Source organism: Phyllobates terribilis, unplaced genomic scaffold (assembly GCF_046119375.1).
Source record: "Phyllobates terribilis strain yellow unplaced genomic scaffold, ASM4611937v1 Scaffold_249__1_contigs__length_2872098, whole genome shotgun sequence".
Taxonomy (NCBI): domain Eukaryota; kingdom Metazoa; phylum Chordata; class Amphibia; order Anura; family Dendrobatidae; genus Phyllobates; species Phyllobates terribilis.
Window position 1 is genome coordinate 1,571,557 of NW_027363009.1, and position 21,038 is coordinate 1,592,594.

A 21,038-nucleotide genomic window follows, 5' to 3' on the forward strand; every position below is an offset into this window, starting at 1 on the left:
ATCTCAAACTTTTCTTTAGCTTTTTGTATGCTTTTCTTTATAAAGAAATCTTTAATGCTTATTTTCATTCTATCCCACCAGGAGCGAAAAGAAATATTGGGGTTTTTCCTTTTTCTACAGTTTACATAAAACTCAATAAAATCCGATAAAATTTGTGGATCTTTTAAAAGGGACACATTCAATTTCCAAGATTTCTTACCACATTTCTTCTTTCCATTAATCCTCACTCTAAAAGATAAAACCTTGTGATCTGAGAGAATATTAGTTAAAACTTCACATTTCACTGGCAGTATTTTTTCTGAACCTAAAACAAAATCTATCCTGGAGCTACATGTAGAATTGCTCCAGGTGAAACCAGCGTCTATAGGGCTATCCTTGTTACATTCTTTATACACATCAGTTAATTTACAATCATTTATAATATTGCTTAACATTCCAGACGTTTTGTCATAATTTCTACTCACGGAACCGGAGCGTCGGCTTTCGCCTTTTAAAATACAATTAAAATCACCTGCCAGGATAAAAGGTTCAGAAATGTTAATAAATAAAGGTAAAATTTCCAGCATATCAGCCCTTTCATTTTTATCAGGTGACCCATAAAAATTTAAAAACTGCCATCTTGTCCCATCAATAAAAGCCTTAACTAAAAGAATACGACCCGGTAAAATATCTTGGATAAAATCAATAGACACATTTCCCTTAAAAAGTATAGCTACCCCGGCTGATCCGGTTGCATTTGATCCAGACCAGACCGATGGACCATGTTTCCACTCTTCCTTATATTTTTTGTAAGAAATCTTATGAGGGATATGACATTCTTGTAAAAAGAAAACAGAAGCTGTAAAACAGGTTAAAAAATGTAAAACAGTAGCTCTTCTGGTCTTGGATCCTATGCCTCTCACATTGAGGGAAACACCACTAATGTCAGCCATCATAACAAATGGTTAGGAAGAAACAAAAACTGGACTTTACCTATCCGATGGACGGATCAGACCACTTGGACTTTCACCAACGCCCTCTTCTGAATCCACCGTTATCAAAGAGTCTTCATCATCGGAGAAGGAACATTCACTTAAATTAAGACCCGACGCTACTGGGGTGTAGCTCGGAAGGATATTGTGAGAAAGGTTACACTGGGTCTCCATAGGCTGACCATTTAGGTCCTCGTCAGGTGGGTCTCCAAGAGGCTCCGCACTCCCCTGCTGACCCGCAGAGGGTCGTAACACAGGGGCAGGCTGCGCACATGGCGGAGCCTCAGAGTCCCCGGAGGCAGCCAGGTTCGGGGCCCCACCTGGGGCAGCAGAGCCCCGGGACCTCGGGATTCCAGAGTCTACACCCCCGTGAGGGGATGTATCCATCTCCTCCCTATTAGCCACCTCCACAGAACCATTCTTTTTCTTATTATGAGACCTCACCAAATGCCACGTACCGCCCTCGCTCTCGTGAGACCCAGTGGGAATTTTGGGCTCGGTGTCAGCCTTTTGGCGCTCTTTTTTGGCCTTACCGACCGCCCCTTTATGATCTTTCTCAGCCTTCCTTTTAGCCTCCTTATGGTCTTTCAGCCAGCTCCTGGGCTCCTGTGAGTTACCTGTCATTGACTCGGAGGGATTGTTACTAGTCGAAGCGCCCTTATCACCTCCCGAGGCGCCAGGTTGTTGTTCCTCCTCCTGAGGGGTGGTCTGATTGGCCCGTCCATTCCCGGATGTCTTGGACTTCTCCTTTTGTTTTTGTTCATCCTCTCTGAACCTGTGAGGGCAAGAAAAATAGAAATGACCAGGTGTCCGACAAAAAGAGCATTTTTTTTCATTTGGGCACTCCTTTGTGTCATGTTCAGTACTGGCACAATTTCTACAAGTGGCACCATAACTATCCTTAGAGTGCCCATAGAGACCACAATACCTACAGAAAAGTGGCATTCCTGAGAAAAAAAAATCCCCATTAGTTTGCCCTATTTTAAATCGAGCTGGAGGAAGTCTCACACCTCCAGGGAATTTAGGGTCTCTTTCACATTTTACTAAAAACTTCCATTTTGAGGTCCAGATGTTAAACTCATTCAACACTTTCCCAATCAATTTCACACTTTTAAAATAAACTGACAAAAAGGAAATAACCTCTGGTGCTGTTATGAAGGGTGAGAAGATTTTCACAACCACCATCTTTACCTCATCCAGGACGTGCTCGATGATCTGAATCCCTTTTAGACCAGGGCTATTTTCTACCGACTTAACTCTGGACAAAACATCTTTGAAAATACCTTCGCCAGTAAAGGTTACATCATAATCTCCACGTCGAGGATAATCCTGGATAGAAAGGATTTCGTTGGTTCTGACGTGGAGCAGTTTCTCAAGCACGTCCTGGACTACATATCCCAGATTCCGCATATCGGAACCACCAGCCGTAAAGCGGACCCTTATAGTGTTCTTAAGCCTCGCATATAGAGGCACGAGGTTGGGGTCAACCTCCATGGTATGGCGCAACAAAATGCAAATTGCAACCGCCTGCAATCTGCGCCTTCAGAGCTTTGAGATAAAGCACCTGAAGGCTGGGGGATCGCTGCCCGTTACCCTAGGACTAATCCCTCTCCCTAATAGCAGCAGGCAGGTGAAGCCCACCGAAGTGGACGATCCTGCCAGGCCAAGGAGAGGGGTACCTGAGTGCCCTTCAACTGAAACCTCCTGCTGTGAAGCACTTGGTCTCAGCCAAAAGGCCGAGAAGCGATAACCAGAATTGGTTTCCGACTACGGTGCCACCCAAGGATTCTGAAAAGTCCATTTGTGGAGATGGCCACCTGGACTCCCGTTAAGAAGACATGCTGTCAACCTCTAGATCCCTCACATGCCTGCACTTTTCGGCTTGCTGCTGCTGAAATCCACGCGTTTTAGATCTGCATAACTCCACCTCTTTTAGCACAGTACCCTCAACCCCCGGCTGTTCCCACCCGCCTCAACACCGTTGGAAGGGAGGAGAACCAATTAAGGCGGGGGGGGGGGTGGAACGAGCAGCTGTCTACCCTTAGCAGGAGGGTTGCTGATTAATTACCTCTCCTGCTGCTGCTGCTGCTGGCTGTCCAGCAGCAGACTGAAGGTGGCTGCTGCTGTGCGCAGGTATATAAAGGCTCAGAGCCTATTATGACACGCGCAGCCAGCGTTCCATTGCCACATTCCGTCTACTGCAGGCGGGATACCTGGATGGCTGAATGTCACTGAGAAGCTCACAGAGACCGCCATAAGCAACAGTTTAAAAGAATGCCACAGACTAATCAACCAAACTTTTTGGGTTGGTTTCTCTTTTATAGTCTGCAGGCATTAAATGAAAGAAGTCAGTGTTCCAGCAGAGGGAGACAACGTTTCAGAAAAGGCATTGTAGCAAACCAAAAAAGAAATTTTAAGCGCAGCAGAGTAACCAGCTCACATACCTGTTAGCTCAGGTGAGTTTAAAAGGCTGCTGTTGATAACAAGGGCATTTGCTAAATAGATGGTGTGTGTGCAACAATATACTGAAAGGTCAATTATATTGTGCAGCTTATCTCACCACCTGTAGTTATTTAGGTGAAAGCTCCAAAATGTTTGCCTAATATGTCTGTTTATCCAAAAGGAAGTATAGAGGGAGAGCTAGATAGATAGCATTGCATTACATTACATTACATGGCAATGCAATGCACAGTTGCTGAAGTTGAACCAAAATGAGCTTGTCATCTGGCTTCTGCAACTTTTAACATGAAAAATCCAATGAGGAGAAGAAAAGCAAAGCCAAAGAGTCCATCCCAAAATCCGACAAACAAGCAAAATGAACAAAAAGCATTGAATTCAATTCTTTCTGATTTTAGAAACTGCATTAAAGAAGGGGTGCACCGGTCCTGGAGATACTGCAATACCAGGTCAATGCGTGGAGTGGACAGAGCAAGCTCTTTTTCCATCTCCCTGTTCTAAAAATCCATTTAATATATGGTCCCCAGATAGGGGACGTATCAGATATTAAACTGATAAGAACAGATACTACACTTGATCTTAGCCAAAAGGCCGAGAAGCGATAACCAGAATTGGTTTCCGACTACGGTGCCACCCAAGGATTCTGAAAAGTCCATTTGTGGAGATGGCCACCTGGACTCCCGTTAAGAAGACATGCTGTCAACCTCTAGATCCCTCACATGCCTGCACTTTTCGGCTTGCTGCTGCTGCAATCCACGCGTTTTAGATCTGCATAACTCCACCTCTTTTAGCACAGTACCCTCAACCCCCGGCTGTTCCCACCCGCCTCAACACCGTTGGAAGGGAGGAGAACCAATTAAGGCGGGGGGGGGGGTGGAACGAGCAGCTGTCTACCCTAGCAGGAGGGTTGCTGATTAATTACCTCTCCTGCTGCTGCTGCTGCTGGCTGTCCAGCAGCAGACTGAAGGTGGCTGCTGCTGTGCGCAGGTATATAAAGGCTCAGAGCCTATTATGACACGCGCAGCCAGCGTTCCATTGCCACATTCCGTCTACTGCAGGCGGGATACCTGGATGGCTGAATGTCACTGAGAAGCTCACAGAGACCGCCATAAGCAACAGTTTAAAAGAATGCCACAGACTAATCAACCAAACTTTTTGGGTTGGTTTCTCTTTTATAGTCTGCAGGCATTAAATGAAAGAAGTCAGTGTTCCAGCAGAGGGAGACAACGTTTCAGAAAAGGCATTGTAGCAAACCAAAAAAGAAATTTTAAGCGCAGCAGAGTAACCAGCTCACATACCTGTTAGCTCAGGTGAGTTTAAAAGGCTGCTGTTGATAACAAGGGCATTTGCTAAATAGATGGTGTGTGTGCAACAATATACTGAAAGGTCAATTATATTGTGCAGCTTATCTCACCACCTGTAGTTATTTAGGTGAAAGCTCCAAAATGCTTGCCTAATATGTCTGTTTATCCAAAAGGAAGTATAGAGGGAGAGCTAGATAGATAGCATTGCATTACATTACATTACATGGCAATGCAATGCACAGTTGCTGAAGTTGAACCAAAATGAGCTTGTCATCTGGCTTCTGCAACTTTTAACATGAAAAATCCAATGAGGAGAAGAAAAGCAAAGCCAAAGAGTCCATCCCAAAATCCGACAAACAAGCAAAATGAACAAAAAGCATTGAATTCAATTCTTTCTGATTTTAGAAACTGCATTAAAGAAGGGGTGCACCGGTCCTGGAGATACTGCAATACCAGGTCAATGCGTGGAGTGGACAGAGCAAGCTCTTTTTCCATCTCCCTGTTCTAAAAATCCATTTAATATATGGTCCCCAGATAGGGGACGTATCAGATATTAAACTGATAATAACAGATACTACACTTGATCTTAGCCAAAAGGCCGAGAAGCGATAACCAGAATTGGTTTCCGACTACGGTGCCACCCAAGGATTCTGAAAAGTCCATTTGTGGAGATGGCCACCTGGACTCCCGTTAAGAAGACATGCTGTCAACCTCTAGATCCCTCACATGCCTGCACTTTTCGGCTTGCTGCTGCTGCAATCCACGCGTTTTAGATCTGCATAACTCCACCTCTTTTAGCACAGTACCCTCAACCCCCGGCTGTTCCCACCCGCCTCAACACCGTTGGAAGGGAGGAGAACCAATTAAGGCGGGGGGGGGGGGTGGAACGAGCAGCTGTCTACCCTTAGCAGGAGGGTTGCTGATTAATTACCTCTCCTGCTGCTGCTGCTGCTGGCTGTCCAGCAGCAGACTGAAGGTGGCTGCTGCTGTGCGCAGGTATATAAAGGCTCAGAGCCTATTATGACACGCGCAGCCAGCGTTCCATTGCCACATTCCGTCTACTGCAGGCGGGATACCTGGATGGCTGAATGTCACTGAGAAGCTCACAGAGACCGCCATAAGCAACAGTTTAAAAGAATGCCACAGACTAATCAACCAAACTTTTTGGGTTGGTTTCTCTTTTATAGTCTGCAGGCATTAAATGAAAGAAGTCAGTGTTCCAGCAGAGGGAGACAACGTTTCAGAAAAGGCATTGTAGCAAACCAAAAAAGAAATTTTAAGCGCAGCAGAGTAACCAGCTCACATACCTGTTAGCTCAGGTGAGTTTAAAAGGCTGCTGTTGATAACAAGGGCATTTGCTAAATAGATGGTGTGTGTGCAACAATATACTGAAAGGTCAATTATATTGTGCAGCTTATCTCACCACCTGTAGTTATTTAGGTGAAAGCTCCAAAATGCTTGCCTAATATGTCTGTTTATCCAAAAGGAAGTATAGAGGGAGAGCTAGATAGATAGCATTGCATTACATTACATTACATGGCAATGCAATGCACAGTTGCTGAAGTTGAACCAAAATGAGCTTGTCATCTGGCTTCTGCAACTTTTAACATGAAAAATCCAATGAGGAGAAGAAAAGCAAAGCCAAAGAGTCCATCCCAAAATCCGACAAACAAGCAAAATGAACAAAAAGCATTGAATTCAATTCTTTCTGATTTTAGAAACTGCATTAAAGAAGGGGTGCACCGGTCCTGGAGATACTGCAATACCAGGTCAATGCGTGGAGTGGACAGAGCAAGCTCTTTTTCCATCTCCCTGTTCTAAAAATCCATTTAATATATGGTCCCCAGATAGGGGACGTATCAGATATTAAACTGATAAGAACAGATTTTTTTTTTTTTTTATATCGAAAGCCCGAATTCGTGTACAAAACCCGAGTGCGCTTAAAAAAGTGACAAGTGCCACAAAAAAAGTGCACTAGGATGCTGGTCTTCTTGAAACCCTCTCCAAAAGGAGAAGGGTCCCCCAAACCATTCCCCTTCCCTCCGAGCCAAAAGGCCACAGCGAGGAACAGGGACAAAAAGCCACCTCCAGCCGAAGCCAGAGGCGACCCAATCTTACCCCCAGCACCTGCCCGAGTTCTCACCAGAGCAAGGCACTGGGAGCCAAAGACTGTGCTCCCATCCCGGAAGAGGGGAGCCAACAACGCTCTCCTCCCGAAAGAGAAGAGCCAGGGGGGTTCAGGGGGGAGCGGAACCTGATGGCCACACACTCCCCCCCTAGACCTGCCAAGAGAGGAACCCGTAAGGGAACCGCTTCCCGACAAAATCCTAGTAGGACATGACACACGTGAATAAGTGGACACACAGTGACAAAGAAATTAAATAAATAGTGAAGGTTTCACAGTATAATACTGCCCGGACCTTCGACCGGGAATTGAAAAATTCCCCATCCTAAGGCCAGAAGGCCCGGAATAAGGGTGTGTGCGAAGAAAGAAAATTTGAAGTGCTTGTGCAAATGTGCCATAAACTCAAGTGGGGTTCCCAATCCCAGTGAGTTAAGGCACCCCAGGGTCACCACTCCTGGGGCACTTCACACTTCGGGCTTTCGATCTTCCCCGGCCCAATGGCGTCGATCCTGGGGGGCCATGCTTTCCACCAGATGACTATATTAGCCACCTGGCGTACTAACAAGCGCCTAAACCCCAGTGTGCATAATGTATCAATCTACTAGGGCGGCCAACATCCAAAACCGCCTTTTCGAAAGATACTACACTTGATCTTAGCCAAAAGGCCGAGAAGCGATAACCAGAATTGGTTTCCGACTACGGTGCCACCCAAGGATTCTGAAAAGTCCATTTGTGGAGATGGCCACCTGGACTCCCGTTAAGAAGACATGCTGTCAACCTCTAGATCCCTCACATGCCTGCACTTTTCGGCTTGCTGCTGCTGCAATCCACGCGTTTTAGATCTGCATAACTCCACCTCTTTTAGCACAGTACCCTCAACCCCCGGCTGTTCCCACCCGCCTCAACACCGTTGGAAGGGAGGAGAACCAATTAAGGCGGGGGGGGGGGGTGGAACGAGCAGCTGTCTACCCTTAGCAGGAGGGTTGCTGATTAATTACCTCTCCTGCTGCTGCTGCTGCTGGCTGTCCAGCAGCAGACTGAAGGTGGCTGCTGCTGTGCGCAGGTATATAAAGGCTCAGAGCCTATTATGACACGCGCAGCCAGCGTTCCATTGCCACATTCCGTCTACTGCAGGCGGGATACCTGGATGGCTGAATGTCACTGAGAAGCTCACAGAGACCGCCATAAGCAACAGTTTAAAAGAATGCCACAGACTAATCAACCAAACTTTTTGGGTTGGTTTCTCTTTTATAGTCTGCAGGCATTAAATGAAAGAAGTCAGTGTTCCAGCAGAGGGAGACAACGTTTCAGAAAAGGCATTGTAGCAAACCAAAAAAGAAATTTTAAGCGCAGCAGAGTAACCAGCTCACATACCTGTTAGCTCAGGTGAGTTTAAAAGGCTGCTGTTGATAACAAGGGCATTTGCTAAATAGATGGTGTGTGTGCAACAATATACTGAAAGGTCAATTATATTGTGCAGCTTATCTCACCACCTGTAGTTATTTAGGTGAAAGCTCCAAAATGCTTGCCTAATATGTCTGTTTATCCAAAAGGAAGTATAGAGGGAGAGCTAGATAGATAGCATTGCATTACATTACATTACATGGCAATGCAATGCACAGTTGCTGAAGTTGAACCAAAATGAGCTTGTCATCTGGCTTCTGCAACTTTTAACATGAAAAATCAAATGAGGAGAAGAAAAGCAAAGCCAAAGAGTCCATCCCAAAATCCGACAAACAAGCAAAATGAACAAAAAGCATTGAATTCAATTCTTTCTGATTTTAGAAACTGCATTAAAGAAGGGGTGCACCGGTCCTGGAGATACTGCAATACCAGGTCAATGCGTGGAGTGGACAGAGCAAGCTCTTTTTCCATCTCCCTGTTCTAAAAATCCATTTAATATATGGTCCCCAGATAGGGGACGTATCAGATATTAAACTGATAAGAACAGATACTACACTTGATCTTAGCCAAAAGGCCGAGAAGCGATAACCAGAATTGGTTTCCGACTACGGTGCCACCCAAGGATTCTGAAAAGTCCATTTGTGGAGATGGCCACCTGGACTCCCGTTAAGAAGACATGCTGTCAACCTCTAGATCCCTCACATGCCTGCACTTTTCGGCTTGCTGCTGCTGCAATCCACGCGTTTTAGATCTGCATAACTCCACCTCTTTTAGCACAGTACCCTCAACCCCCGGCTGTTCCCACCCGCCTCAACACCGTTGGAAGGGAGGAGAACCAATTAAGGCGGGGGGGGGGGTGGAACGAGCAGCTGTCTACCCTTAGCAGGAGGGTTGCTGATTAATTACCTCTCCTGCTGCTGCTGCTGCTGGCTGTCCAGCAGCAGACTGAAGGTGGCTGCTGCTGTGCGCAGGTATATAAAGGCTCAGAGCCTATTATGACACGCGCAGCCAGCGTTCCATTGCCACATTCCGTCTACTGCAGGCGGGATACCTGGATGGCTGAATGTCACTGAGAAGCTCACAGAGACCGCCATAAGCAACAGTTTAAAAGAATGCCACAGACTAATCAACCAAACTTTTTGGGTTGGTTTCTCTTTTATAGTCTGCAGGCATTAAATGAAAGAAGTCAGTGTTCCAGCAGAGGGAGACAACGTTTCAGAAAAGGCATTGTAGCAAACCAAAAAAGAAATTTTAAGCGCAGCAGAGTAACCAGCTCACATACCTGTTAGCTCAGGTGAGTTTAAAAGGCTGCCGTTGATAACAAGGGCATTTGCTAAATAGATGGTGTGTGTGCAACAATATACTGAAAGGTCAATTATATTGTGCAGCTTATCTCACCACCTGTAGTTATTTAGGTGAAAGCTCCAAAATGCTTGCCTAATATGTCTGTTTATCCAAAAGGAAGTATAGAGGGAGAGCTAGATAGATAGCATTGCATTACATTACATTACATGGCAATGCAATGCACAGTTGCTGAAGTTGAACCAAAATGAGCTTGTCATCTGGCTTCTGCAACTTTTAACATGAAAAATCCAATGAGGAGAAGAAAAGCAAAGCCAAAGAGTCCATCCCAAAATCCGACAAACAAGCAAAATGAACAAAAAGCATTGAATTCAATTCTTTCTGATTTTAGAAACTGCATTAAAGAAGGGGTGCACCGGTCCTGGAGATACTGCAATACCAGGTCAATGCGTGGAGTGGACAGAGCAAGCTCTTTTTCCATCTCCCTGTTCTAAAAATCCATTTAATATATGGTCCCCAGATAGGGGACGTATCAGATATTAAACTGATAAGAACAGATACTACACTTGATCTTAGCCAAAAGGCCGAGAAGCGATAACCAGAATTGGTTTCCGACTACGGTGCCACCCAAGGATTCTGAAAAGTCCATTTGTGGAGATGGCCACCTGGACTCCCGTTAAGAAGACATGCTGTCAACCTCTAGATCCCTCACATGCCTGCACTTTTCGGCTTGCTGCTGCTGCAATCCACGCGTTTTAGATCTGCATAACTCCACCTCTTTTACCACAGTACCCTCAACCCCCGGCTGTTCCCACCCGCCTCAACACCGTTGGAAGGGAGGAGAACCAATTAAGGCGGGGGGGGGGGGTGGAACGAGCAGCTGTCTACCCTTAGCAGGAGGGTTGCTGATTAATTACCTCTCCTGCTGCTGCTGCTGCTGGCTGTCCAGCAGCAGACTGAAGGTGGCTGCTGCTGTGCGCAGGTATATAAAGGCTCAGAGCCTATTATGACACGCGCAGCCAGCGTTCCATTGCCACATTCCGTCTACTGCAGGCGGGATACCTGGATGGCTGAATGTCACTGAGAAGCTCACAGAGACCGCCATAAGCAACAGTTTAAAAGAATGCCACAGACTAATCAACCAAACTTTTTGGGTTGGTTTCTCTTTTATAGTCTGCAGGCATTAAATGAAAGAAGTCAGTGTTCCAGCAGAGGGAGACAACGTTTCAGAAAAGGCATTGTAGCAAACCAAAAAAGAAATTTTAAGCGCAGCAGAGTAACCAGCTCACATACCTGTTAGCTCAGGTGAGTTTAAAAGGCTGCTGTTGATAACAAGGGCATTTGCTAAATAGATGGTGTGTGTGCAACAATATACTGAAAGGTCAATTATATTGTGCAGCTTATCTCACCACCTGTAGTTATTTAGGTGAAAGCTCCAAAATGCTTGCCTAATATGTCTGTTTATCCAAAAGGAAGTATAGAGGGAGAGCTAGATAGATAGCATTGCATTACATTACATTACATGGCAATGCAATGCACAGTTGCTGAAGTTGAACCAAAATGAGCTTGTCATCTGGCTTCTGCAACTTTTAACATGAAAAATCCAATGAGGAGAAGAAAAGCAAAGCCAAAGAGTCCATCCCAAAATCCGACAAACAAGCAAAATGAACAAAAAGCATTGAATTCAATTCTTTCTGATTTTAGAAACTGCATTAAAGAAGGGGTGCACCGGTCCTGGAGATACTGCAATACCAGGTCAATGCGTGGAGTGGACAGAGCAAGCTCTTTTTCCATCTCCCTGTTCTAAAAATCCATTTAATATATGGTCCCCAGATAGGGGACGTATCAGATATTAAACTGATAAGAACAGATACTACACTTGATCTTAGCCAAAAGGCCGAGAAGCGATAACCAGAATTGGTTTCCGACTACGGTGCCACCCAAGGATTCTGAAAAGTCCATTTGTGGAGATGGCCACCTGGACTCCCGTTAAGAAGACATGCTGTCAACCTCTAGATCCCTCACATGCCTGCACTTTTCGGCTTGCTGCTGCTGCAATCCACGCGTTTTAGATCTGCATAACTCCACCTCTTTTAGCACAGTACCCTCAACCCCCGGCTGTTCCCACCCGCCTCAACACCGTTGGAAGGGAGGAGAACCAATTAAGGCGGGGGGGGGGGGGTGGAACGAGCAGCTGTCTACCCTTAGCAGGAGGGTTGCTGATTAATTACCTCTCCTGCTGCTGCTGCTGCTGGCTGTCCAGCAGCAGACTGAAGGTGGCTGCTGCTGTGCGCAGGTATATAAAGGCTCAGAGCCTATTATGACACGCGCAGCCAGCGATCCATTGCCACATTCCGTCTACTGCAGGCGGGATACCTGGATGGCTGAATGTCACTGAGAAGCTCACAGAGACCGCCATAAGCAACAGTTTAAAAGAATGCCACAGACTAATCAACCAAACTTTTTGGGTTGGTTTCTCTTTTATAGTCTGCAGGCATTAAATGAATGAAGTCAGTGTTCCAGCAGAGGGAGACAACGTTTCAGAAAAGGCATTGTAGCAAACCAAAAAAGAAATTTTAAGCGCAGCAGAGTAACCAGCTCACATACCTGTTAGCTCAGGTGAGTTTAAAAGGCTGCTGTTGATAACAAGGGCATTTGCTAAATAGATGGTGTGTGTGCAACAATATACTGAAAGGTCAATTATATTGTGCAGCTTATCTCACCACCTGTAGTTATTTAGGTGAAAGCTCCAAAATGCTTGCCTAATATGTCTGTTTATCCAAAAGGAAGTATAGAGGGAGAGCTAGATAGATAGCATTGCATTACATTACATTACATGGCAATGCAATGCACAGTTGCTGAAGTTGAACCAAAATGAGCTTGTCATCTGGCTTCTGCAACTTTTAACATGAAAAATCCAATGAGGAGAAGAAAAGCAAAGCCAAAGAGTCCATCCCAAAATCCGACAAACAAGCAAAATGAACAAAAATCATTGAATTCAATTCTTTCTGATTTTAGAAACTGCATTAAAGAAGGGGTGCACCGGTCCTGGAGATACTGCAATACCAGGTCAATGCGTGGAGTGGACAGAGCAAGCTCTTTTTCCATCTCCCTGTTCTAAAAATCCATTTAATATATGGTCCCCAGATAGGGGACGTATCAGATATTAAACTGATAAGAACAGATACTACACTTGATCTTAGCCAAAAGGCCGAGAAGCGATAACCAGAATTGGTTTCCGACTACGGTGCCACCCAAGGATTCTGAAAAGTCCATTTGTGGAGATGGCCACCTGGACTCCCGTTAAGAAGACATGCTGTCAACCTCTAGATCCCTCACATGCCTGCACTTTTCGGCTTGCTGCTGCTGCAATCCACGCGTTTTAGATCTGCATAACTCCACCTCTTTTAGCACAGTACCCTCAACCCCCGGCTGTTCCCACCCGCCTCAACACCGTTGGAAGGGAGGAGAACCAATTAAGGCGGGGGGGGGGGTGGAACGAGCAGCTGTCTACCCTTAGCAGGAGGGTTGCTGATTAATTACCTCTCCTGCTGCTGCTGCTGGCTGTCCAGCAGCAGACTGAAGGTGGCTGCTGCTGTGCGCAGGTATGTAAAGGCTCAGAGCCTATTATGACACGCGCAGCCAGCGTTCCATTGCCACATTCCGTCTACTGCAGGCGGGATACCTGCATGGCTGAATGTCACTGAGAAGCTCACAGAGACCGCCATAAGCAACAGTTTAAAAGAATGCCACAGACTAATCAACCAAACTTTTTGGGTTGGTTTCTCTTTTATAGTCTGCAGGCATTAAATGAAAGAAGTCAGTGTTCCAGCAGAGGGAGACAACGTTTCAGAAAAGGCATTGTAGCAAGCCAAAAAAGAAATTTTAAGCGCAGCAGAGTAACCAGCTCACATACCTGTTAGCTCAGGTGAGTTTAAAAGGCTGCTGTTGATAACAAGGGCATTTGCTAAATAGATGGTGTGTGTGCAACAATATACTGAAAGGTCAATTATATTGTGCAGCTTATCTCACCACCTGTAGTTATTTAGGTGAAAGCTCCAAAATGCTTGCCTAATATGTCTGTTTATCCAAAAGGAAGTATAGAGGGAGAGCTAGATAGATAGCATTGCATTACATTACATTACATGGCAATGCAATGCACAGTTGCTGAAGTTGAACCAAAATGAGCTTGTCATCTGGCTTCTGCAACTTTTAACATGAAAAATCCAATGAGGAGAAGAAAAGCAAAGCCAAAGAGTCCATCCCAAAATCCGACAAACAAGCAAAATGAACAAAAAGCATTGAATTCAATTCTTTCTGATTTTAGAAACTGCATTAAAGAAGGGGTGCACCGGTCCTGGAGATACTGCAATACCAGGTCAATGCGTGGAGTGGACAGAGCAAGCTCTTTTTCCATCTCCCTGTTCTAAAAATCCATTTAATATATGGTCCCCAGATAGGGGACGTATCAGATATTAAACTGATAAGAACAGATACTACACTTGATCTTAGCCAAAAGGCCGAGAAGCGATAACCAGAATTGGTTTCCGACTACGGTGCCACCCAAGGATTCTGAAAAGTCCATTTGTGGAGATGGCCACCTGGACTCCCGTTAAGAAGACATGCTGTCAACCTCTAGATCCCTCACATGCCTGCACTTTTCGGCTTGCTGCTGCTGCAATCCACGCGTTTTAGATCTGCATAACTCCACCTCTTTTAGCACAGTACCCTCAACCCCCGGCTGTTCCCACCCGCCTCAACACCGTTGGAAGGGAGGAGAACCAATTAAGGCGGGGGGGGGGGTGGAACGAGCAGCTGTCTACCCTTAGCAGGAGGGTTGCTGATTAATTACCTCTCCTGCTGCTGCTGCTGCTGGCTGTCCAGCAGCAGACTGAAGGTGGCTGCTGCTGTGCGCAGGTATATAAAGGCTCAGAGCCTATTATGACACGCGCAGCCAGCGTTCCATTGCCACATTCCGTCTACTGCAGGCGGGATACCTGGATGGCTGAATGTCAATGAGAAGCTCACAGAGACCGCCATAAGCAACAGTTTAAAAGAATGCCACAGACTAATCAACCAAACTTTTTGGGTTGGTTTCTCTTTTATAGTCTGCAGGCATTAAATGAAAGAAGTCAGTGTTCCAGCAGAGGGAGACAACGTTTCAGAAAAGGCATTGTAGCAAACCAAAAAAGAAATTTTAAGCGCAGCAGAGTAACCAGCTCACATACCTGTTAGCTCAGGTGAGTTTAAAAGGCTGCTGTTGATAACAAGGGCATTTGCTAAATAGATGGTGTGTGTGCAACAATATACTGAAAGGTCAATTATATTGTGCAGCTTATCTCACCACCTGTAGTTATTTAGGTGAAAGCTCCAAAATGCTTGCCTAATATGTCTGTTTATCCAAAAGGAAGTATAGAGGGAGAGCTAGATAGATAGCATTGCATTACATTACATTACATGGCAATGCAATGCACAGTTGCTGAAGTTGAACCAAAATGAGCTTGTCATCTGGCTTCTGCAACTTTTAACATGAAAAATCCAATGAGGAGAAGAAAAGCAAAGCCAAAGAGTCCATCCCAAAATCCGACAAACAAGCAAAATGAACAAAAAGCATTGAATTCAATTCTTTCTGATTTTAGAAACTGCATTAAAGAAGGGGTGCACCGGTCCTGGAGATACTGCAATACCAGGTCAATGCGTGGAGTGGACAGAGCAAGCTCTTTTTCCATCTCCCTGTTCTAAAAATCCATTTAATATATGGTCCCCAGATAGGGGACGTATCAGATATTAAACTGATAAGAACAGATACTACACTTGATCTTAGCCAAAAGGCCGAGAAGCGATAACCAGAATTGGTTTCCGACTATGGTGCCACCCAAGGATTCTGAAAAGTCCATTTGTGGAGATGGCCACCTGGACTCCCGTTAAGAAGACATGCTGTCAACCTCTAGATCCCTCACATGCCTGCACTTTTTGGCTTGCTGCTGCTGCAATCCACGCGTTTTAGATCTGCATAACTCCACCTCTTTTAGCACAGTACCCTCAACCCCCGGCTGTTCCCACCCGCCTCAACACCGTTGGAAGGGAGGAGAACCAATTAAGGCGGGGGGGGGGGTGGAACGAGCAGCTGTCTACCCTTAGCAGGAGGGTTGCTGATTAATTACCTCTCCTGCTGCTGCTGCTGCTGGCTGTCCAGCAGCAGACTGAAGGTGGCTGCTACTGTGCGCAGGTATGTAAAGGCTCAGAGCCTATTATGACACGCGCAGCCAGCGTTCCATTGCCACATTCCGTCTACTGCAGGCGGGATACCTGCATGGCTGAATGTCACTGAGAAGCTCACAGAGACCGCCATAAGCAACAGTTTAAAAGAATGCCACAGACTAATCAACCAAACTTTTTGGGCTGGTGTCTCTTTTATAGTCTGCAGGCATTAAATGAAAGAAGTCAGTGTTCCAGCAGAGGCAGACAACGTTTCAGAAAAGGCATTGTAGCAAACCAAAAAAGAAATTTTAAGCACAGCAGAGTCACCAGCTCACATACCTGTTAGCTCAGGTGAGTTTAAAAGGCTGCTGTTGATAACAAGGGCATTTGCTAAATAGATGGTGTGTGTGCAACAATATACTGAAAGGTCAATTATATTGTGCAGCTTATCTCACCACCTGTAGTTATTTAGGTGAAAGCTCCAAAATGCTTGCCTAATATGTCTGTTTATCCAAAAGGAAGTATAGAGGGAGAGCTAGATAGATAGCATTGCATTACATTACATTACATGGCAATGCAATGCACAGTTGCTGAAGTTGAACCAAAATGAGCTTGTCATCTGGCTTCTGCAACTTTTAACATGAAAAATCCAATGAGGAGAAGAAAAGCAAAGCCAAAGAGTCCATCCCAAAATCCGACAAACAAGCAAAATGAACAAAAAGCATTGAATTCAATTCTTTCTGATTTTAGAAACTGCATTAAAGAAGGGGTGCACCGGTCCTGGAGATACTGCAATACCAGGTCAATGCGTGGAGTGGACAGAGCAAGCTCTTTTTCCATCTCCCTGTTCTAAAAATCCATTTAATATATGGTCCCCAGATAGGGGACGTATCAGATATTAAACTGATAAGAACAGATACTACACTTGATCTTAGCCAAAAGGCCGAGAAGCGATAACCAGAATTGGTTTCCGACTACGGTGCCACCCAAGGATTCTGAAAAGTCCATTTGTGGAGATGGCCACCTGGACTCCCGTTAAGAAGACATGCTGTCAACCTCTAGATCCCTCACATGCCTGCACTTTTCGGCTTGCTGCTGCTGCAATCCACGCGTTTTAGATCTGCATAACTCCACCTCTTTTAGCACAGTACCCTCAACCCCCGGCTGTTCCCACCCGCCTCAACACCGTTGGAAGGGAGGAGAACCAATTAAGGCGGGGGGGGGGTGGAACGAGCAGCTGTCTACCCTTAGCAGGAGGGTTGCTGATTAATTACCTCTCCTGCTGCTGCTGCTGCTGGCTGTCCAGCAGCAGACTGAAGGTGGCTGCTGCTGTGCGCAGGTATGTAAAGGCTCAGAGCCTATTATGACACGCGCAGCCAGCGTTCCATTGCCACATTCCGTCTACTGCAGGCGGGATACCTGGATGGCTGAATGTCACTGAGAAGCTCACAGAGACCGCCATAAGCAACAGTTTAAAAGAATGCCACAGACTAATCAACCAAACTTTTTGGGTTGGTTTCTCTTTTATAGTCTGCAGGCATTAAATGAAAGAAGTCAGTGTTCCAGCAGAGGGAGACAACGTTTCAGAAAAGGCATTGTAGCAAACCAAAAAAGAAATTTTAAGCGCAGCAGAGTAACCAGCTCACATACCTGTTAGCTCAGGTGAGTTTAAAAGGCTGCTGTTGATAACAAGGGCATTTGCTAAATAGATGGTGTGTGTGCAACAATATACTGAAAGGTCAATTATATTGTGCAGCTTATCTCACCACCTGTAGTTATTTAGGTGAAAGCTCCAAAATGCTTGCCTAATATGTCTGTTTATCCAAAAGGAAGTATAGAGGGAGAGCTAGATAGATAGCATTGCATTACATTACATTACATGGCAATGCAATGCACAGTTGCTGAAGTTGAACCAAAATGAGCTTGTCATCTGGCTTCTGCAACTTTTAACATGAAAAATCCAATGAGGAGAAGAAAAGCAAAGCCAAAGAGTTCATCCCAAAATCCGACAAACAAGCAAAATGAACAAAAAGCATTGAATTCAATTCTTTCTGATTTTAGAAACTGCATTAAAGAAGGGGTGCACCGGTCCTGGAGATACTGCAATACCAGGTCAATGCGTGGAGTGGACAGAGCAAGCTCTTTTTCCATCTCCCTGTTCTAAAAATCTATTTAATATATGGTCCCCAGATAGGGGACGTATCAGATATTAAACTGATAAGAACAGATACTACACTTGATCTTAGCCAAAAGGCCGAGAAGCGATAACCAGAATTGGTTTCCGACTACGGTGCCACCCAAGGATTCTGAAAAGTCCATTTGTGGAGATGGCCACCTGGACTCCCGTTAAGAAGACATGCTGTCAACCTCTAGATCCCTCACATGCCTGCACTTTTCGGCTTGCTGCTGCTGCAATCCACGCGTTTTAGATCTGCATAACTCCACCTCTTTTAGCACAGTACCCTCAACCCCCGGCTGTTCCCACCCGCCTCAACACCGTTGGAAGGGAGGAGAACCAATTAAGGCGGGGGGGGGGGTGGAACGAGCAGCTGTCTACCCTTAGCAGGAGGGTTGCTGATTAATTACCTCTCCTGCTGCTGCTGCTGCTGGCTGTCCAGCAGCAGACTGAAGGTGGCTGCTGCTGTGCGCAGGTATATAAAGACTCAGAGCCTATTATGACACGCGCAGCCAGCGTTCCATTGCCACATTCCGTCTACTGCAGGCGGGATACCTGGATGGCTGAATGTCACTGAGAAGCTCACAGAGACCGCCATAAGCAACAGTTTAAAAGAATGCCACAGACTAATCAACCAAACTTTTTGGGCTGGTTTCTCTTTTATAGTCTGCAGGCATTAAATGAAAGAAGTCAGTGTTCCAGCAGAGGGAGACAACGTTTCAGAAAAGGCATTGTAGCAAACCAAAAAAGAAATTTTAAGCACAGCAGAGTAACCAGCTCACATACCTGTTAGCTCAGGTGAGGTTAAAAGGCTGCTGTTGATAACAAGGGCATTTGCTAAATAGATGGTGTGTGTGCAACAATATACTGAAAGGTCAATTATATTGTGCAGCTTATCTCACCACCTGTAGTTATTTAGGTGAAAGCTCCAAAATGCTTGCCTAATATGTCTGTTTATCCAAAAGGAAGTATAGAGGGAGAGCTAGATAGATAGCATTGCATTACATTACATTACATGGCAATGCAATGCACAGTTGCTGAAGTTGAACCAAAATGAGCTTGTCATCTGGCTTCTGCAACTTTTAACATGAAAAATCCAATGAGGAGAAGAAAAGCAAAGCCAAAGAGTCCATCCCAAAATCCGACAAACAAGCAAAATGAACAAAAAGCATTGAATTCAATTCTTTCTGATTTTAGAAACTGCATTAAAGAAGGGGTGCACCGGTCCTGGAGATACTGCAATACCAGGTCAATGCGTGGAGTGGACAGAGCAAGCTCTTTTTCCATCTCCCTGTTCTAAAAATCCATTTAATATATGGTCCCCAGATAGGGGACGTATCAGATATTAAACTGATAAGAACAGATACTACACTTGATCTTAGCCAAAAGGCCGAGAAGCGATAACCAGAATTGGTTTCCGACTACGGTGCCACCCAAGGATTCTGAAAAGTCCATTTGTGGAGATGGCCACCTGGACTCCCGTTAAGAAGACATGCTGTCAACCTCTAGATCCCTCACATGCCTGCACTTTTCGGCTTGCTGCTGCTGCAATCCACGCGTTTTAGATCTGCATAACTCCACCTCTTTTAGCACAGTACCCTCAACCCCCGGCTGTTCCCACCCGCCTCAACACCGTTGGAAGGGAGGAGAACCAATTAAGGCGGGGGGGGGGTGGAACGAGCAGCTGTCTACCCTTAGCAGGAGGGTTGCTGATTAATTACCTCTCCTGCTGCTGCTGCTGCTGGCTGTCCAGCAGCAGACTGAAGGTGGCTGCTGCTGTGCGCAGGTATGTAAAGGCTCAGAGCCTATTATGACACGCGCAGCCAGCGTTCCATTGCCACATTCCGTCTACTGCAGGCGGGATACCTGGATGGCTGAATGTCACTGAGAAGCTCACAGAGACCGCCATAAGCAACAGTTTAAAAGAATGCCACAGACTAATCAACCAAACTTTTTGGGTTGGTTTCTCTTTTATAGTCTGCAGGCATTAAATGAAAGAAGTCAGTGTTCCAGCAGAGGGAGACAACGTTTCAGAAAAGGCATTGTAGCAAACCAAAAAAGAAATTTTAAGCGCAGCAGAGTAACCAGCTCACATACCTGTTAGCTCAGGTGAGTTTAAAAGGCTGCTGTTGATAACAAGGGCATTTGCTAAATAGATGGTGTGTGTGCAACAATATACTGAAAGGTCAATTATATTGTGCAGCTTATCTCACCACCTGTAGTTATTTAGGTGAAAGCTCCAAAATGCTTGCCTAATATGTCTGTTTATCCAAAAGGAAGTATAGAGGGAGAGCTAGATAGATAGCATTGCATTACATTACATTACATGGCAATGCAATGCACAGTTGCTGAAGTTGAACCAAAATGAGCTTGTCATCTGGCTTCTGCAACTTTTAACATGAAAAATCCAATGAGGAGAAGAAAAGCAAAGCCAAAGAGTCCATCCCAAAATCCGACAAACAAGCAAAATGAACAAAAAGCATTGAATTCAATTCTTTCTGATTTTAGAAACTGCATTAAAGAAGGGGTGCACCGGTCCTGGAGATACTGCAATACCAGGTCAATGCGTGGAGTGGACAGAGCAAGCTCTTTTTCCATCTCCCTGTTCTAAAAATCCATTTAATATATGGTCCCCAGATAGGGGACGTATCAGATATTAAACTGATAAGAACAGATACTACACTTGATCTTAGCCAAAAGGCCGAGAAGCGATAACCAGAATTGGTTTCCGACTACGGTGCCACCCAAGGATTCTGAAAAGTCCATTTGTGGAGATGGCCACCTGGACTCCCGTTAAGAAGACATGCTGTCAACCTCTAGATCCCTCACATGCCTGCACTTTTCGGCTTGCTGCTGCTGCAATCCACGCGTTTTAGATCTGCATAACTCCACCTCTTTTAGCACAGTACCCTCAACCCCCGGCTGTTCCCACCCGCCTCAACACCGTTGGAAGGGAGGAGAACCAATTAAGGCGGGGGGGGGGGTGGAACGAGCAGCTGTCTACCCTTAGCAGGAGGGTTGCTGATTAATTACCTCTCCTGCTGCTGCTGCTGCTGGCTGTCCAGCAGCAGACTGAAGGTGGCTGCTGCTGTGCGCAG

At 45.5% G+C, this 21,038-nt stretch overlaps 13 non-coding genes and 1 pseudogene across 13 annotated transcripts; all 14 read right to left on the reverse strand.

Moving 5' to 3' along the window:
• Positions 1-3,840: 3,840 nt before the first annotated feature.
• Positions 3,841-4,031, reverse strand: LOC141218026 (U2 spliceosomal RNA). The gene has a single exon (XR_012286791.1). It is a non-coding gene; the product is annotated as a U2 spliceosomal RNA (small nuclear RNA).
• A 1,120-nt stretch (positions 4,032-5,151) lies between these two features.
• On the reverse strand, positions 5,152-5,342 carry LOC141218241 (U2 spliceosomal RNA). Its single transcript, XR_012286994.1, has one exon. It is a non-coding gene; the product is annotated as a U2 spliceosomal RNA (small nuclear RNA).
• A 1,122-nt stretch (positions 5,343-6,464) lies between these two features.
• Positions 6,465-6,648, reverse strand: LOC141218376 (U2 spliceosomal RNA). Its single transcript, XR_012287123.1, has one exon. It is a non-coding gene; the product is annotated as a U2 spliceosomal RNA (small nuclear RNA).
• A 794-nt stretch (positions 6,649-7,442) lies between these two features.
• On the reverse strand, positions 7,443-7,534 carry LOC141218434 (U2 spliceosomal RNA; annotated as a pseudogene).
• A 1,122-nt stretch (positions 7,535-8,656) lies between these two features.
• LOC141218027 (U2 spliceosomal RNA) lies at positions 8,657-8,847 on the reverse strand. Its single transcript, XR_012286792.1, has one exon. It is a non-coding gene; the product is annotated as a U2 spliceosomal RNA (small nuclear RNA).
• A 1,121-nt stretch (positions 8,848-9,968) lies between these two features.
• LOC141218028 (U2 spliceosomal RNA) lies at positions 9,969-10,159 on the reverse strand. The gene has a single exon (XR_012286793.1). It is a non-coding gene; the product is annotated as a U2 spliceosomal RNA (small nuclear RNA).
• A 1,122-nt stretch (positions 10,160-11,281) lies between these two features.
• On the reverse strand, positions 11,282-11,472 carry LOC141218029 (U2 spliceosomal RNA). Its single transcript, XR_012286794.1, has one exon. It is a non-coding gene; the product is annotated as a U2 spliceosomal RNA (small nuclear RNA).
• Positions 11,473-12,595: 1,123 nt separating this feature from the next.
• Positions 12,596-12,786, reverse strand: LOC141218030 (U2 spliceosomal RNA). Its single transcript, XR_012286795.1, has one exon. It is a non-coding gene; the product is annotated as a U2 spliceosomal RNA (small nuclear RNA).
• A 1,118-nt stretch (positions 12,787-13,904) lies between these two features.
• Positions 13,905-14,095, reverse strand: LOC141218031 (U2 spliceosomal RNA). Its single transcript, XR_012286796.1, has one exon. It is a non-coding gene; the product is annotated as a U2 spliceosomal RNA (small nuclear RNA).
• Positions 14,096-15,216: 1,121 nt separating this feature from the next.
• On the reverse strand, positions 15,217-15,407 carry LOC141218032 (U2 spliceosomal RNA). The gene has a single exon (XR_012286797.1). It is a non-coding gene; the product is annotated as a U2 spliceosomal RNA (small nuclear RNA).
• A 1,121-nt stretch (positions 15,408-16,528) lies between these two features.
• On the reverse strand, positions 16,529-16,719 carry LOC141218033 (U2 spliceosomal RNA). The gene has a single exon (XR_012286798.1). It is a non-coding gene; the product is annotated as a U2 spliceosomal RNA (small nuclear RNA).
• Positions 16,720-17,839: 1,120 nt separating this feature from the next.
• Positions 17,840-18,030, reverse strand: LOC141218568 (U2 spliceosomal RNA). Its single transcript, XR_012287264.1, has one exon. It is a non-coding gene; the product is annotated as a U2 spliceosomal RNA (small nuclear RNA).
• A 1,121-nt stretch (positions 18,031-19,151) lies between these two features.
• LOC141218035 (U2 spliceosomal RNA) lies at positions 19,152-19,342 on the reverse strand. The gene has a single exon (XR_012286800.1). It is a non-coding gene; the product is annotated as a U2 spliceosomal RNA (small nuclear RNA).
• Positions 19,343-20,462: 1,120 nt separating this feature from the next.
• Positions 20,463-20,653, reverse strand: LOC141218036 (U2 spliceosomal RNA). Its single transcript, XR_012286801.1, has one exon. It is a non-coding gene; the product is annotated as a U2 spliceosomal RNA (small nuclear RNA).
• Positions 20,654-21,038: the final 385 nt, after the last annotated feature.